This window comes from Equus caballus, chromosome 26 (genome assembly GCF_041296265.1).
Source record: "Equus caballus isolate H_3958 breed thoroughbred chromosome 26, TB-T2T, whole genome shotgun sequence".
Classification (NCBI taxonomy): domain Eukaryota; kingdom Metazoa; phylum Chordata; class Mammalia; order Perissodactyla; family Equidae; genus Equus; species Equus caballus.
The window spans coordinates 7,147,386-7,162,896 of record NC_091709.1 but is presented as its reverse complement, the minus strand read 5'-3'; positions in this window follow the sequence as shown (position 1 = coordinate 7,162,896).

Below are 15,511 nucleotides of genomic sequence, written 5' to 3'. Positions count from 1 at the left end.
TTTAAATTCCTCATATGAGTGGAGTCATACACAGATTATCTTTCTCTCGCTGGCTTATTTCACTTTACATAATTCTCTCAAGGTCCATCCATGTTATTGCAAACGGAATGATTTTATTGTGTTTTGCAGCTGAGTAGTATTCCATTGTATATATGTACCACATCTTCTTTACCCATTCGTCTATTGATGGGCACTTAGGTTGCTTCCACGTCTTGGCTATTGTAAACAGTGCTGCAATAAACATTGGGGTGCACAGGACTTTTGGGATTGTTGACTTCAGGCTCTTTGGATAAACACCCTTAGTGGGATGGCTGGATCGCATGGTAGTTCTATTTTTAGTTTTTTGAGGAATCTCCATACTGTTTTCCATAGTGGCTGCACCAGTTTGCATTCCCACCAGCAGTGTATGAGGGTTCCTTTTTCTCCGCAACCTCTCCAACATTTGTTGCTATTAGTTTTAGATATTTTTGTCATTCTAAGGGGTGTAAGGTGATATCTTAGTGTAGTTTTGATTTGCATTTCCCTGATGATCAGCGATGATGAGCATCTTTTCATGTGCCTATTGGCCATCAGTATATCTTCTTTGGAGAAATGTCTGTTCATGTCTCCAGCCCCTTTTTTCATTGGGTTGTTTGATGTTTTGTGGTTGATTGCGAGAGTTCTTTATAGATTAAGGATATTAAGCCTTTGTCAGATACATGACTTGCAAATACTTTTTCCCAGTTAGTGGGTTGTTTTTTTGTTTCAATCTTGTTTTCATTTGCCTTGAAAAAGCTCTTTAATCTGATGAAGCCCCATTTGTTTATTCTTTCTATTGTTTCCCTTCTCTGAGAAGGCATGGTGTCCAAAAAGATCCTTTTAATACTGATGTCAAAGAGTGTACTGCCTACGTTTTCTTCCAGAAGCCTTATGGCTTCAGGTCTCACCTTTAGGTCTTTGATCCACTTTGAGTTTATTTTGGTGAATGGCGAAAAAGAATGGTCAATTTTCATTCTTTTCCATGTGGCTTTCCAGTTTTCCCAGCACCATTTGTTGAAAAGACTTTCTTTTCTCCATTGTATGCCCTCAGCTCCTTTGTCAAAGATAAGCTGTCCATAGATGTGTGGTTTTATTTCTGGGCTTTCAATTCTGTTCCATTGATCTGTGCACCTGTTTTTGTACCAGTGACATGCTGTTTTGATTACTGTAGCTTTGTAGTATGTTTTGAAGTCAGGGATTGTGATGCCTCCCATTTTGTTCTTTTTTCTCAGGATTGCTTTAGCAATTTGGGGTCTTTTGTTGCCCCATATGAATTTTAGGATTCTTTGTTCTAATTCTGTAAAGAGTGTCATTGGGATTCTGATTGGGATGGCGTTGAATCTGTAGATTGCTTTAGGTAGAATGGACATTTTAACTATGTTTATTCTTCCAATCCATGTACATGGAATGTCTTTCCATCTCCTTATGTCGTCATCCAATTCTCTCAGAAAGGCCTTGTAATTTTCATTATATAGGTCCTTCACTTCCTTAGTTAAATTTACCCCAAGGTATTTTATTCTTTTTGTTGCGATTGTGAATGGTATTGTATTCTTGAGTTCTGTTTCTGTTGGTTCATTACTGGAGTATAGAAATGCTACTGATTTATGCAAATTGATTTTATACCCTGCAACTTTGCTGTAGTTGTTGATTACTTCTAACAGTTTTCCAATGGATTCTTTGGGGTTTTCTATATATAAGATCATGTCGTCTGCAAACAGTGAGAGTTTCACTTCTTCCCTCTCTATTTGGATTCCTTTTATTCCTTTTTCTTGCCTGATTGCTCTGGCCAGGACCTCCAGTACTATGTTAAATAGGAGTGGTGATAGAGGGCATCCTTGTGTCGTTCCTGTTTTCAGGGGGATGGGGTTCAGTTTTTGCCCATTGAGTATGATGTTGGCTATGGGTTTGTCGTATATGGTCTTTATTATGTTGAGGTAGTTCCCTTCTATGCCCATTTTGTTCAGAGTTTTTATCATAAATGGCTGTTGGGTCTTGTCAAATGCCTTCTCTGCATCTATTGAGATGATCATGTGGTTTTTATTCCTCAGTTTGTTGATGTGGTGTATCACATTGATTGATTTGCGGATGTTGAACCATCCCTGTGTTCCTGGTATGAATCCCACCTGACCCTGATGTATGATTCTTTGGATGAATTGCTGAATTCTGGTTGCCAAAATTTTGTTTAGAATTTTTGCATCTATGTTCATCAGTGATATTGGCCTGTAGTTCTCTTTTTCCCTGGTGTCCTTGTCAGGTTTTGGCATCAGCGTGATGTTGGCCTCATAGAATGTGTTAGGAAGTGTTCCATCTTCCCTAAATTTTTGGAATAGCTTGAAAAGGTTGGGTATTAAATCCTCTCTGAAAGTTTGGTAGAATTCCCCAGGAAACCCATCTGGTCCAGGGTTTTATTCTTTGGGATGTTTTTGATTGCTGTTTCAATTTCTTTCCTTGTGATTGGTCTGTTCAAATTGTCTGCCTCTTCTTGAGTGAGCTTTGGGAGATTGTAGGAGTCCAAGAATTTATCCATTTCCTCTAGGTTATCCATTCTGTTGGCATATAGTTTTTCATAGTATTCTCTTATAAACTGTTGTATTTCTGCAGAGTCTGTTGTTATTTCTCCTCACTCATTTCTGATTTTGTTTATTTGAGCTTTCTCCCTTTTTTTCTTTGTAAGTCTGGCTAGTGGTTTGTCAATTTTATCTTCTCAAAAAACCAGCTCTTTGTCTCGCTGATCCTTTCTACTGCCTTTTTCGTTTCATTAGTATTTATTTCTGCTCTGATTTTTATTATTTCTCTCCTTCTGCTGACTTTGGGCTTCATTTCTTCTTTTTTCTCTAGTTCAGTTAGGTGTGCTTTAAGGTTGTTTATTTGGGATTTTTCTTGTTTGTTAAGATGTGCCTGTATTGCGATGAATTTTCCTCTTAATACAGCTTTTGCTGTATCCCATATGAGTTGGTATGGCATGCTATCATTTTCATTTGTTTCCAGGTATTTTTTTATTTCTTCTTTAATTTCTTCAATGATCCATTGCTTGTTCAGTAGTGTGTTGTTTAGTCTGCACATCTTTGTGCCTTTCTCATATTTTTTCTTGTAATTAATTTCTAGCCTTATAGCACTATGATCTGAGAAGATGCTTGTTATTATTTCAATTTTTTTAAATTTGTAGAGGCTTGCCTTGTTTCCCAACATATGGTCTATCCTAGAGAATGTTCCATGTGCACTTGAGAAGAATGTGTATTCAGCTCCTTCAGGGTGGAGTGATCTATATATGTCTATTAAGTCCAATTGTTTTAGTTTTTCATTCAGCTCCACTATTTCCTTGTTGATTTTCTGTCTGGATGATCTGTCCATTGATGTGAGTGGGGTGTTGAGGTCCCCTACTATTATTGTGTTGTTTTTAACGTCTTCCTTTAGGTCTAATAGTTGCTTTATTAATCTTGGTGCTCCTGTGTTGTGTGCATAGATATTTATAAGCGTTATTTCTTCTTGATGAAGTGTCCCTTTGATCATTATATATTGTCCCTCTGTGTCTCTCTTTACCTGTCTTATTTTGAAATCCACTTGGTCTGATATGAGAATTGCAACACCTGCCTTTTTTCCTTGCTATTTGCTTGAAGTATTGTCCTCCACCCCTTCACCCTGAGTCTGTGCTTGTCCTTGGGGCTGAGGTGTGTTTCCTGGAGGCAACAAATTGTTGGATCTTGTTCTTTAATCCATTTTGCCACTCTGTGTCTTTTTATTGGAAAGTTCAATCCGTTCACATTGAGAGTGATTATTGATGCATGTGGACTTAATGCTGTCAATCTGTCGCTCATTATCTTGTTTTCCTATGTTTCTTTTTCTGTGTGCTTTATACTACCCATTTAATACTGCAATTTCTTATGCTGGGTTTCTTAGATTTTTCCTTATCAATGATTTGTGACTCTGTTCTGCACTTTATTTTAGTGTCTACCTTGAAGTTTGTATTTAGAATATCGTGTATAATATAGTCTATTCTCTGGTGGTCTCTTACTTACTCGACCAATACTGACTTAGACCCTTTGCTCTTCCCCTCCTAAATTATTATTTTCATTTTTTATTCCAACTCGTTGTATTAATTTGTAGTTAGAGTGCTAAGATCGTCCTTGTTTTGGTAGTTTCCTTATTTTTACCCTAATGCTATAGTTGAATATTTGCTATCCTGTTCTGTTTCTATCCATCGGTCTCCCTAGTCTGTGGCTTGTGTCCCCTTTCTCCCTTTTTTCTTTTTTCAAGTATGAGAGCCTTCTTGAGGATTTCTTGTAATGGAGGTCTTTTAGTTACAAATTCCCTTAACTTTTGTTTGTCTGGAAAAGATTTAATTTCTCCCTCATATCTGAAGGAAATTCTTGCTGGATAGAGTATTCTTGGCTGAAGATTTTTATCCTTTAAAGCTTTGAATATATCACTCCATTCTCTCCCAGCTTGTAGGGTTTCTGTAGAGAAATCCGCTGACAGTCTGATAGGGGCTCCTTTATAGTTTATTCTCTTTTTTTTCCTTACTTCCCTGAGTATTCTTTCCTTATCATTCCTATGTGCCAACTTTACTATTATGTGCCTTGTGGTGGGTCTTTTTACATTGACAAATCTAGGAGATCTAAAACCCTCCTCTACACACATTTCTCCATTGATCCCTAGATTTGGGAAGTTCTCTTCAATAATTTCGTTAAGCACACTTTCTGCTCCATTTTCCTTTTCCATATTCTCGGGAATTCCTATGATCCTTATGTTCTTACTCCTCATTGCATCCATTATCTCTTGGAGATTTTCCTCATTTTTTGAAATTCTTAGTTCTCTTTCTTCCTTTGTCTGGCGCCATTCAGCCTGTCTGTCCTCGATTATGCTGATTTGCTCCTCTATGTTGTCTACACGGGCATTCATGGAATCCGTATTCTGTTTTATCCGGTCCATTGTGTTTTTCATCTCAAGTAATTCTGTTTGATTCTTCTTTATGATTTCAATCTCTTTTGTGAAGTAACTCCAGATCTCGGCTTGTTTCTCTATCTTTCTCTCTACCTCATTGAGTTTTTTGATTATAGCTGCTCTGAACTCATTATCACTTAGTTTACCTAATTCCAAGTCCTCAGGACTTAATTCTGTGTTTTTATTGTTTTCCTTCTGGTCTGGGGCTTTTATAAATTGCTGGATGGTAGAGGATCGTTTTTTTCTCATGGTGGTAGAATTCAGTTTCAATTACAGCCTGTCACCACTAGATGGGTGTCGAGAGCTGCGTGTTAGCTCTTCGCCTTCTGGGCAAGATGGCTGCGCCCACTGGCTTTGTTGGGGGGGAGGGGCTGTTACTCACACGCGCCGGTCTGGGTTCAGATCAGTTCTGTTCTCTGGTCTCCCAAGGCCCTTGATTTATAGGGTCCCAGCGGACGGAAGCTTTCCCCCCGTCAGTGGGTCTCCACTGAACCAGTGGCAGGAGTCCTGGATGATCCCCTGGTCGTGCGGCCCCTCCCCCGCTCCTTCCCGACCCAAGCTGCAGAGATCGCAGACCCTAGGGGACAGAGCGATGTTCTCTCCTACCGTTCCGGCACCTCCGAAGGTGTAAGCAAGGTTATGATCTCCGCCTTCTTGGTATTGTAGGTCTCTAACGAGCTGGCATTATGTTTATTCTCTGAAATTCAGTTCTTCCAATCTTTTGTTGTATTTTGGAGGGGAGAGAATCCCGTGTCAGCTCACCCTGCCATTTTGCTCCACCCACTCTCTGGTAAGGACATTTTAACAATATTAATTCTTCCGATCCATGAACATGGAAAAACTTTGCATTTCTTTGTGTCTTTTTCAATTTCTTTAATCAATATCTTATAGTTTTGGTGTACAGAAATTTCACATCCAAGGATGTATTTACTCCTAAGAATTTTATTTTCACTATGGTCTTCTAAATGGGATTATTTTCTTAATTTCTTTTCAGAGAGTTTATTGTTGGTGTATAAAAATGCCACTGATTTTTCCATATTGATATTGTATTCTGCAACTTTGTTGATTTTATCAGTTCCAATGTATTATTTTGTGGCATATTTAGGGTTTTCTATATATAAAAACATGTCATCTGCAAACAAAAGCAGACTGTTTCTTCCTATCTGTTTTGGATGCTTTTTTTTCTTGTTTAATCTGTTAGGTATAGTCGGTTTATAGTGTTGTGCCAGCCTTCTATTTTCTTTTGACCTTCTGCCTTGTTGTTATATTCACCTTTGAATAAAGATCATTGGGTCTTCAATCGTTTTTGTTTGAATTGTCTTTTTAAATTAATTAGTATATATTTTTGCTTCACATATTTGGGTTCTATTATGTTAGGTTAGGTGCATATATGTTTATAACTTTTTATATATTTCTCATGGATATACCCTTTTATAAATATACAATGTACCTTTTATATCTAGTCATTTCTTTTCTGTTTTTAATTTTATTTTAAAGATTGACACCTGAGCTAACATATGTTGCCAATCTACCTTTCTTCCTCTTCTTCCTCTTCCTCTTCCTTTTCTTCTTCTTCTTGTCCCCAAAGTCCCCCACCACAGTACATACTTGTGTATTCTACTTGCAGGTCCTTCTAGTTGTGTTATGTGGGACACCACCTCAGCATGGCCTGATGAGTGATGCTGAGTCCATGCTCAGGATCCAAAACAGCAAAACCCTGGGCAGCTGAAGTGGAGAGTGTGAACTTAACCACTCTGCCACAGGGCTGGCCCCTATTTTATGTTTTAAAGACTTTTTAGGGAGCCTGCCCAGTGGCATAGTGGTTAAGTTCATGCATTCTGTTCCTGCAGCCCTGGGTTCATAGATTCACATCCCAGGTGTGGACCGAGCACTGCTTGTCCAGCCATGCTGTGGTGGCATTCCACACAAAGTAGAGGAAGATTGGCATAAATGTTAGCTCAGCAACAATCTTCCTCAGCGAAAAGAGGAGGATTGGCAGCAGATGTTAGCTCAGGGCCAATCTTCCTCACAAAATAAATAAATAAAAATAAAATCTATTTGTCTGACATTAGTACATCTGCTTCAACTTTCTTGTGGTTGCTGTGATAAATTATTTTCCATCATTTGAAGTAAAACATAGGTGTATCTCAAATTTAAAGTGTGTCTGTAGTATACAGAGTAAATTTGGATTTCCTTTTAAAAGCCCAGCTGAGATTCTCTGCCTCAATAAATTCACGTTTACTGCTATTAATGAATATAAATGGGTTTATGTTTGCAACTTTCAGGGTTTTTTTCTATATTGCCCATGTACCACTATTTTTCATTTACTCCTTTCTTTTACATTAAGTGAATATATTCTACAGTAGTTTTCTAGTTCCTTTAATCTTTACTTTTACAAAATAGCTTCAGATTTATACTAACTTAATTCCAGTGTGGTGTAGAAATATTATTCCTTTATTCTCTCTTCTCCTTTTTAGTGGAATTATTTTCACATATAGTACATCTTGACTATTAAAGACCCAAGAATACATAGCTATAATTATTATTTCACATAGATTTATGTATTTTAAAGAAGTTAAGAAAGGAGAACAAGCATATATTTAAAGCTTTTTTATATTAATTTTCCAGTTTCTCATTTTTTCTTTCTTCCTGTCTATTGTGGTTAGCATCTAGAGTCATTTGTTTTGCCCATACAGCTTTGTTACCTGTTACCTCCGCTGCACTGGTGTTGTCAAATATATTACATTTAAATATGATATTTGCCCAATAATAGTTTATATATACATATTGTATTATAAAATTCATTTTTATATCAGTTAAGAGGAGAAAACACAAGATGGGTATTCACACTGTCTTTTATAATTAAATACTTTCATTTACTACTGCTTTTTACCAGTTTTCTCGGGGATTCAAAATATGTAGTCACTTGCTTTTATCTCAAAACTTCCTTTACTTTTTCACTTAAAACATATCTCCTAGGAACAACCTCTCAATTTATTTTTTTTAACACAAGAATATCTTAATTTCACCTTCTTTTTGAAAAGTAACTTTGCTGGATATAGGATTCTTGGTTGATATTTTTCTTTGAGCACTTTGAATATGTTATCCTATAGCTTTTTGGTCTCCATTACTTCTGTTGAGACCTCAGCTGTTAATCATATTGAGGTTCACTTGTAAATGACAGGCCATTTTTCTCCTGTTGTTTTTAAGCTTTTTGCCTTCTCTTTTGTTTTTAGCATTTTTACCATGACTTTTCTACAGTTTAGCTTATACATGCAATAATTCTATCACTATCATTCCAATTGCCATTCATTGTAACTTTCATTGTTCTTGAGAGTGCCCTTATGCTTGAACATCTCCAGATTCTGCTACAAGTGCTGTCAGTTCCTTAAGGGAGGGGTTTGAAACTCTCTGTTCTATTTCCTGCTCCTTTCTCTGGGAAAAAATCTCTGAAAAAATCCTCTGGAGTTGGTGTGGGGACAATGGTACACTTCTCTATGACGTCATTACTTTAGAAACTGAGCATTCTTTTGATGGTGGAAACAGCAGTTCTGCTCATTTTGCCTGTCTCAGTGTGAAACCTCTGCTTAATGAGCTTGGACAAGGAAAATTGGGACCTGAGTATTTTCAGCAGAGTCTCCTTCCCATGCTTGTGTGTGGGGTGAAAAAAGAGAGTCTCCAACCCCTTTTACACTTTTCTTGAGGGGTGGGATGAGAGTTTCTGACTTCCTCCTTCTCCCAGGAAGATATTTCTCTGACAAAGAGCTGGAGAGAGAGGAAGTCCCACGTTTTTAGCTGTGCCTGTCTGCAGCAGAGATTCTGTCTCACTAAACTGGAAGTGGGACAAGAGGACACTCATCTTGGTTAAATACCACAGACTTTCACACTTTTTACCGAGTTTTAGTAAATTTCCTACTAAATATTTCTTTATTTGCTGTATTCCTTCAGAGCCATTTCCAGAAACTCTGACTGTTTTGTCATTTTTGATAATTTTCACCAGGTTCAAAGGGGAGCAGGTCTGTGAATTTCCTCACACAGTTATGCCAAAACTGAAAATTCCAGTGGTTTCATCTTACATAAACATAGCACCATATCAAAACCAGAAAATTAACAGTGTCACTGTGTGTGTGTTCTATAGTTCAAAATAATTTTATTACATGTGCAGATTTCTAGCACAGCTACTGCAGTCAAAATACACAATTATTACATCATTACAAAGATCTTCCTCATGCTGTTCCTTTATATTTACACCAACCACTAAGAAACTGAGCCTTAACCATTGATTTGTGACTTACACATTACATTTTAAATCTTTTTGTATACTGATCTCTCTCTAAATTCTTTACTATGTTCCACTACTCAAGTTGACTGATTTCACCTATACATCACTTCCTCAATTTGTTTACAAATATGTGTTAGAAAATCTTAATGTCTAGTATTTCTTTACACTCTACCCTTCATTTATTTATATAGTCATCATTTTTACTATATAAACTTTGCACAAAGTTCAAACAAGTTTCCCAAAGATTCTGAATCTACATTTTAATGTTTTTCATTAAATTTATGTACTAATTTGAGTTAGAATTGATATCTTTACCAAGAGTAAGCCGTATCTCTCCATATTTTATGATTTCATTAATGTTCCACATTCTATTTAAAAAAAGGTTTAGCTTAACTTATAGTTTTTATTTTCTTTGTTTTTGCTCTTGAGAATATTAACTTATTTTGAATGTTTTTCATGGTCATTTGTTGATGAAAGTAAATCCTTGTAAGTAGATCCAATAATTTTCCTGAACTCCTTCACTAACTTGAATAATTTTCGTGATTTCAGTTGTTTTTTAATAAATAATTATGGCAACCACAACTAAGTGAACATTATTTTCTTTATTCTTCTAATCTTTAAAATCATTTCAGTTACTTTCCTGAAATCATTGAACATTCTATCCAGGATATTAAATATAGTGGGAATAATAAACATCTTTTATATGTTCTAATTTATAGGATAACCAACTAATTTGTTAGGGATAATACCTGCAATTAATTTTAATACATAACATTGTTCAAACTAAGAAGTCTTCATTCTTCTTTTTGGAAGTTGATGACATTTTACTTAGAGAAATATATTATAATAAAGAAACTATCAACAAGAGTCAAGTAAATAGCAAATACATTTTAATAACAAAGTATGAGGTCCAGCAAATACATTTTAAATAGCATAGTAAAAATTTATAACATATTTCAATTTTATAAAGTGATTTCTTAGATCGACATTCATTTTTGTAGTCAGAAATTTGCATGCCAGAGTCCATAAAATATAATTAAGAAAGGTTTTTATCACTTATTCATGTAGAAAATATAAGAAAATATTTGATGTAATACAGAAAAAATCTATTCAATGTTTCTGATTATACATATATACATAGAAAGTGCTTTTGTTATGTAAACCTTGGAAGTTATTTTCTGGTAAGTTGTTTGCATTCACCCATCCAAAATATGCCCATTTTTGCCTCTTCAGTGGTTATGCCATAAATTAACATTAACAACAATAGTAAAATAAAATTTAGCTCATTCATCCTCACTCAGAAAAATTCTTGATGGAGAAAATGGGCAAAGTATAATATTTGACTATTTTTTGTGTTCAAGTAATCAATAAAAATTTCCTAAAGTTCTTAGCTAAATAGTTATAAAGTAATTTATTTCTAGCTGCTATTAGTCCTAAATTTCTTAATCCTAAATCACATCTAAAATCATGGAGTTTCATGAACCTACAATATACTAAATAAACAATTTAGAAATAGTCTTCAATAACTTATTCATCTGAATGTGTAAAGCAAATAGCTAACTGACGTAAAAGAAATCCAATGCTCCTTGTTTAAACTTTTAGTATGTAAATCAAGTAATAATTTGTAACTCGCCATTAAAAAACTACTGGATTTCAAATGTATCCCTATTTTTGCCATGTATCCAGTGCTTTGGGCATATTTACTAGTCTGTTTCTGAAATCTGTCAGTTTACATAATATATCTATTGCTTTGCAAATGCCATCTCTTCTCTAAGAAAGCACTTTATCTTCTGCTTTGTCTAATAAGGTTTCCCTATTCTTCAAATCTCAGATTAAATGAGATATTTCCGTAGAAACATTTTACATAGTTGTCCTCGGTCCCCCACCCTGATAGAAGAATTCATTTATTCTTCTGATTTGGGGGAAGTTCTTTGTTTATAAATTGGCATTTATCACACTGATCGAGGGACATCCTTCTTTGTTTTATCATTGTTATTACATTCATCATCAAAACTCCCACCATAGAGCTCCAATCTTGATATACATTAAGTGCTAGGCACTGGGCTAAGAACGTGATAAAAAAAATCTTATTTAATACTCACATAAAGCTGTATATATTTTCACACTTTCCTCTGAATCTTTCCTTTACTTTAAAAAAATAATAGGGGCCAGGCTGGTGGTGCAGCAGTTAAGTGCGCACATTCCACTTTGGCAGCCCGGGGTTCGCTGGTCAGGTCCTGGGGGTGGACATGGCAGCGCTTGGCAAAAGCCATGCTGTGGTAGGCGTCCCACATATAAAGTAGAGGAAGATGGGTATGGATGTTAGCTCAGGGCCAGTCTTCCTCAGCAAAAAGGGGAGGATTGGCAGCAGTTAGCTCAGGGATAATTTTCCTAAAAAAAAGTAAATTAATAGATTTTATTTTTAGGGAAGTTATAGGTTTACAGAAAAATCAATTGGAAAGCACAAAGAGTTACCATGAACTTCCTCTGCTCCCACACACTGTTTGTCCTCTTATTTACGTCTTATAATATTGTGGTTATTTATTACAATTACTGAACACATATTGATATGTTATTATTAACTAAAGTCCATAGTTTACATTAGAGTTCACTGTTTGTGTTGTACCTTCTATGGGTTTTGAAAAATGTGAAATAGTCTGTGTCTGTCATCACCGTGTCGTAAATAATACTATCACTACCCTACAAATCTCCCCTGCTGAACCTTCTCACCCTTCCATCCCTCCCCCCAGTCCTTGCCAACCACTCACCTGTTTACTGTCTCCATAGTTTTATTTTCTCCAGAATGTCATATACTCCATTAGTTTATAAGGTTATATATAGTTTATAGCTTATTAGTATAGTTAGTTTAGCTATAAAATTGAAATAATACTACTACTAAAACCAGAAATGCAGCTTCAAGTGTCTATATAGACAGACCGCACATGCTTCACAGAAACTACCTTAAAATCGACCACACATCTAAATGTAAAACACAAAACTACAAAAAACCTAGAAGATAACATAGGATAAGATCTAGGTGATCTCAGATAAAATCTTGATTTGGTAATCACTTTTATGATACAACAGCAAGAGCTCAATTCATGAAAAAAATAGATAAATTGAACATTAAAATTAAGAACTTCTGCTATGCAAATGACAATGCTAAGACAATGAAAAGACAAACTACAGGATGAGAGAAAATCTTTCCAAAACATATATCTTACAATGGACTGGAATTCAAAATATACAAAGAACGCTTATAACTCAACAATAAGAAAAAAAATAATACAGTTAAAAGTGGGCCCATGATCTGAACGACCACCTCACCAAATGAGATATACAGATGACAAATAACCATATGAAAAGATTTTAAACATCATGTCTTTAAAGAATTTCAAATTAGGGGCTGGCCCAGTGGCACAGCGGTTAAGTGTGCACGTTCCACTTTGGCGGCCTGGGGTTCACCAGTTTGGATCGCAGGTGCGGACATTGCACTGCTTGGCAAGTCATGTTGTGGTAGGCATCCCACATATACAGTAGAAGAAGATAGGCAAGGATGTTATCTCAGGGCCAGTCTTCCTCAGCAAAAAGAGGAGGATTGGCCACAGATGTTAGCTCAGGGCTAATCTTCCTCAAAAAAAAAAAACAATTTCAAATTAAAACAACAATGAGATTTCACTATACACATATCAGAATGGTTAGTATTCAAAATACAACAAATGCTGGTGAGGATGTGTAGCAACAGGAACTCTCATTCATTCTTGGAGAAAATGCAACATGGTACAGCCACTTTGGAAGACAGTTTGTCAGTTCCTTACCAAACTAAACATATTCTTATCAGATGATCCAGCAATCAGATTCCTTTGTATTTACTCAAATGAAGTGAAAAATTATGCCTACACAAAAACCTGAATACACATATGTAAGGCATTTTTTCATATTTACCAAAACTTGGAAGCAGCCAAGATATCCTTCAAGAAAGGAATGGATAAATTAACTGTGGTATATCTATACAATGGAATATTATTCAGTGATAAAAATAAATGAGCTATTAAGGCTTGGAAAGATGTGGATAAAATGTAAATAATATTGGTAAGTGAAAGAAACCAACATAAAAATTCTATATCCTGTATGATTCCAGTTGTATGACATTCTGGAAAACATATATTTATCCAATGACAACCGTGAATTCACGAACAAATTCTGACTATGTTTTATAAAAATCAAAGTGAAGTAACATATACACATGAAGATTTTGTTTCTGCCTAAAAATCTAGGAACAAAGAAAAAGAAATCTCTTATGTAGGAGAAGTAAAATCCCAACTAAGAGCAGCATTTCCTAGACTGGTTTACTAAAATCCAGTATCACTTCCTAGTCTTACAAGAGAAAGATTAAAAACGTGGGTGAGCCCTCCCTTTGATGCAGATTTCATACTTCCTTGCTACTTACTGTCCAGTGCATTTCTACCACATTGGGGGAAAACTCCAAGGTTATTCCCCTAGCCATTACGCTGCAAATTGCTGGTATTCCGGCTTCCTTTTTACCTCCATGCAGAGCTGCTCTCCTTTCGGCATGCTCCTGTCTTGCCACACTGGCTTCTGGATTTCCTCAAAAGTACAAAATTATGTCTCAAGGAACTTCTATTTGTTTTCTTATCTACCTGAAATGCTCTCAGTAGTGTGTGTTATTTTCTCACTTACTAAGTCTCTATTCGAATGTCACCTCCTCAAAGAGAAACTGATTTACTTTCTGAACACTAGCAGTAAGGAATTACTTCTTTCAGCCCTTAGGGATTCCATCTGATGTTAAAATACATACTGAGTTCTCATTATGTAGTTCTAAAAAGTGAAAATAAATTGAATAATTTTTGCAATTTCCACAAAACCATGCTATTTTTTTCTTGTTTTATTTTATTACAGTAAAATTGGATTATAACATCATATATCTTTCAGATGTACATTGTAATATATTTTGAATTCTGTGTAGATTTAATCTTGTTCACCACCCAAAGACTAATTATAGTGCATCACCTCATATGTGAGCCTAATCACCCCTTTTGCCCTCCCCCCCTTCCCCTATGGTAACCACCAATCCAGTCTCCATTGCTATGTGTTTGTTTGTCCTTCTAATTATCTTCTACTTAGGAGTGAGATGATACAGTATTTGACTTCCTCCCTCTGACTTATTTCACTTCCCATAATACCCTCAAGGTCTATCCATGTTGTCACAAATGGCCAGATTTCATCACTTTTTATGGCAGAGTAGTATTCCATTGTGTATAAATACCACTTCTTCTTTATCCATTAGGTCCCTTGATGGGCACCTGGGTGCTTCCAAGTTGTGGCTATTGTGAATAATCTTGCAATGAACATAGGGGTGCACATATGTTTATGTCTTTGTATTTTCAAGTTCTTTGGATAAATACCTAGCAGTGGCATAGCTGGATCATATGGTAGATCTATTCTTAATTTTCTGAGGATACTGCTTACCACTTTCCCTAGTGGCTGCACCAGTTTGCACTCCCACCAGCAGTGAACAAGTGTTCCCTTCTCTCCACATCCTCTCCAACACTTGTTTCCTGTCTTGTTAATTATAGCCATTCTGACCAGAGGGAGGCGATACCTGATTGTAGTTTTGATTTGCATTTCCCAGAGAGGTAAAGATGTTGAGCATTTTTTCATATGCCTGTTGGCCATCCGTATATCTTCTTTGGAGAAATCTCTGTTCAGATCTTTTACCCATTTTTTAATTGGGTTGTTGGATTTTTTGTTGTTGAGCTGTATGAGTTCTTTGTATATTTTGGATATTAACCCCTTATCTGATATATGGTTTGCAAATATCTTCTTCCAATTGTTAGGCTGTCTTTTAATTTTTTTTATGGTTTACTTTGCTGTGCAGAAGCTTTTTAGTTTGATGTAGTCCCATTTGTTCATTTGTTCTTTTGTTTCCCCTGCCTGGTCAGACATGGTACTTGAAAACATGCTGCTAAGACCAATGTCAAAGAGTGTACTGCTGATGCTTTCTTCTAGAAGTTTCATGTTTTTGCAACTTACATTCAAGTCTTTAATCCATTTTGAGTTGATTTTTGTACATGCTATCAGGGAATGGTCTACTTTCATTCTTTCGCATGTGGCTGTCCAGTTTTCCAACACCATTTACTGAAGAGATTCTCCTTTCTCCATCGTATGCTCTTGGCTCCCTTGTCGAATATTAGCTGTCCATAAACGTGTGGGTTCATTGCTGGGCTCTCGATTCTGTTCCAATGATCT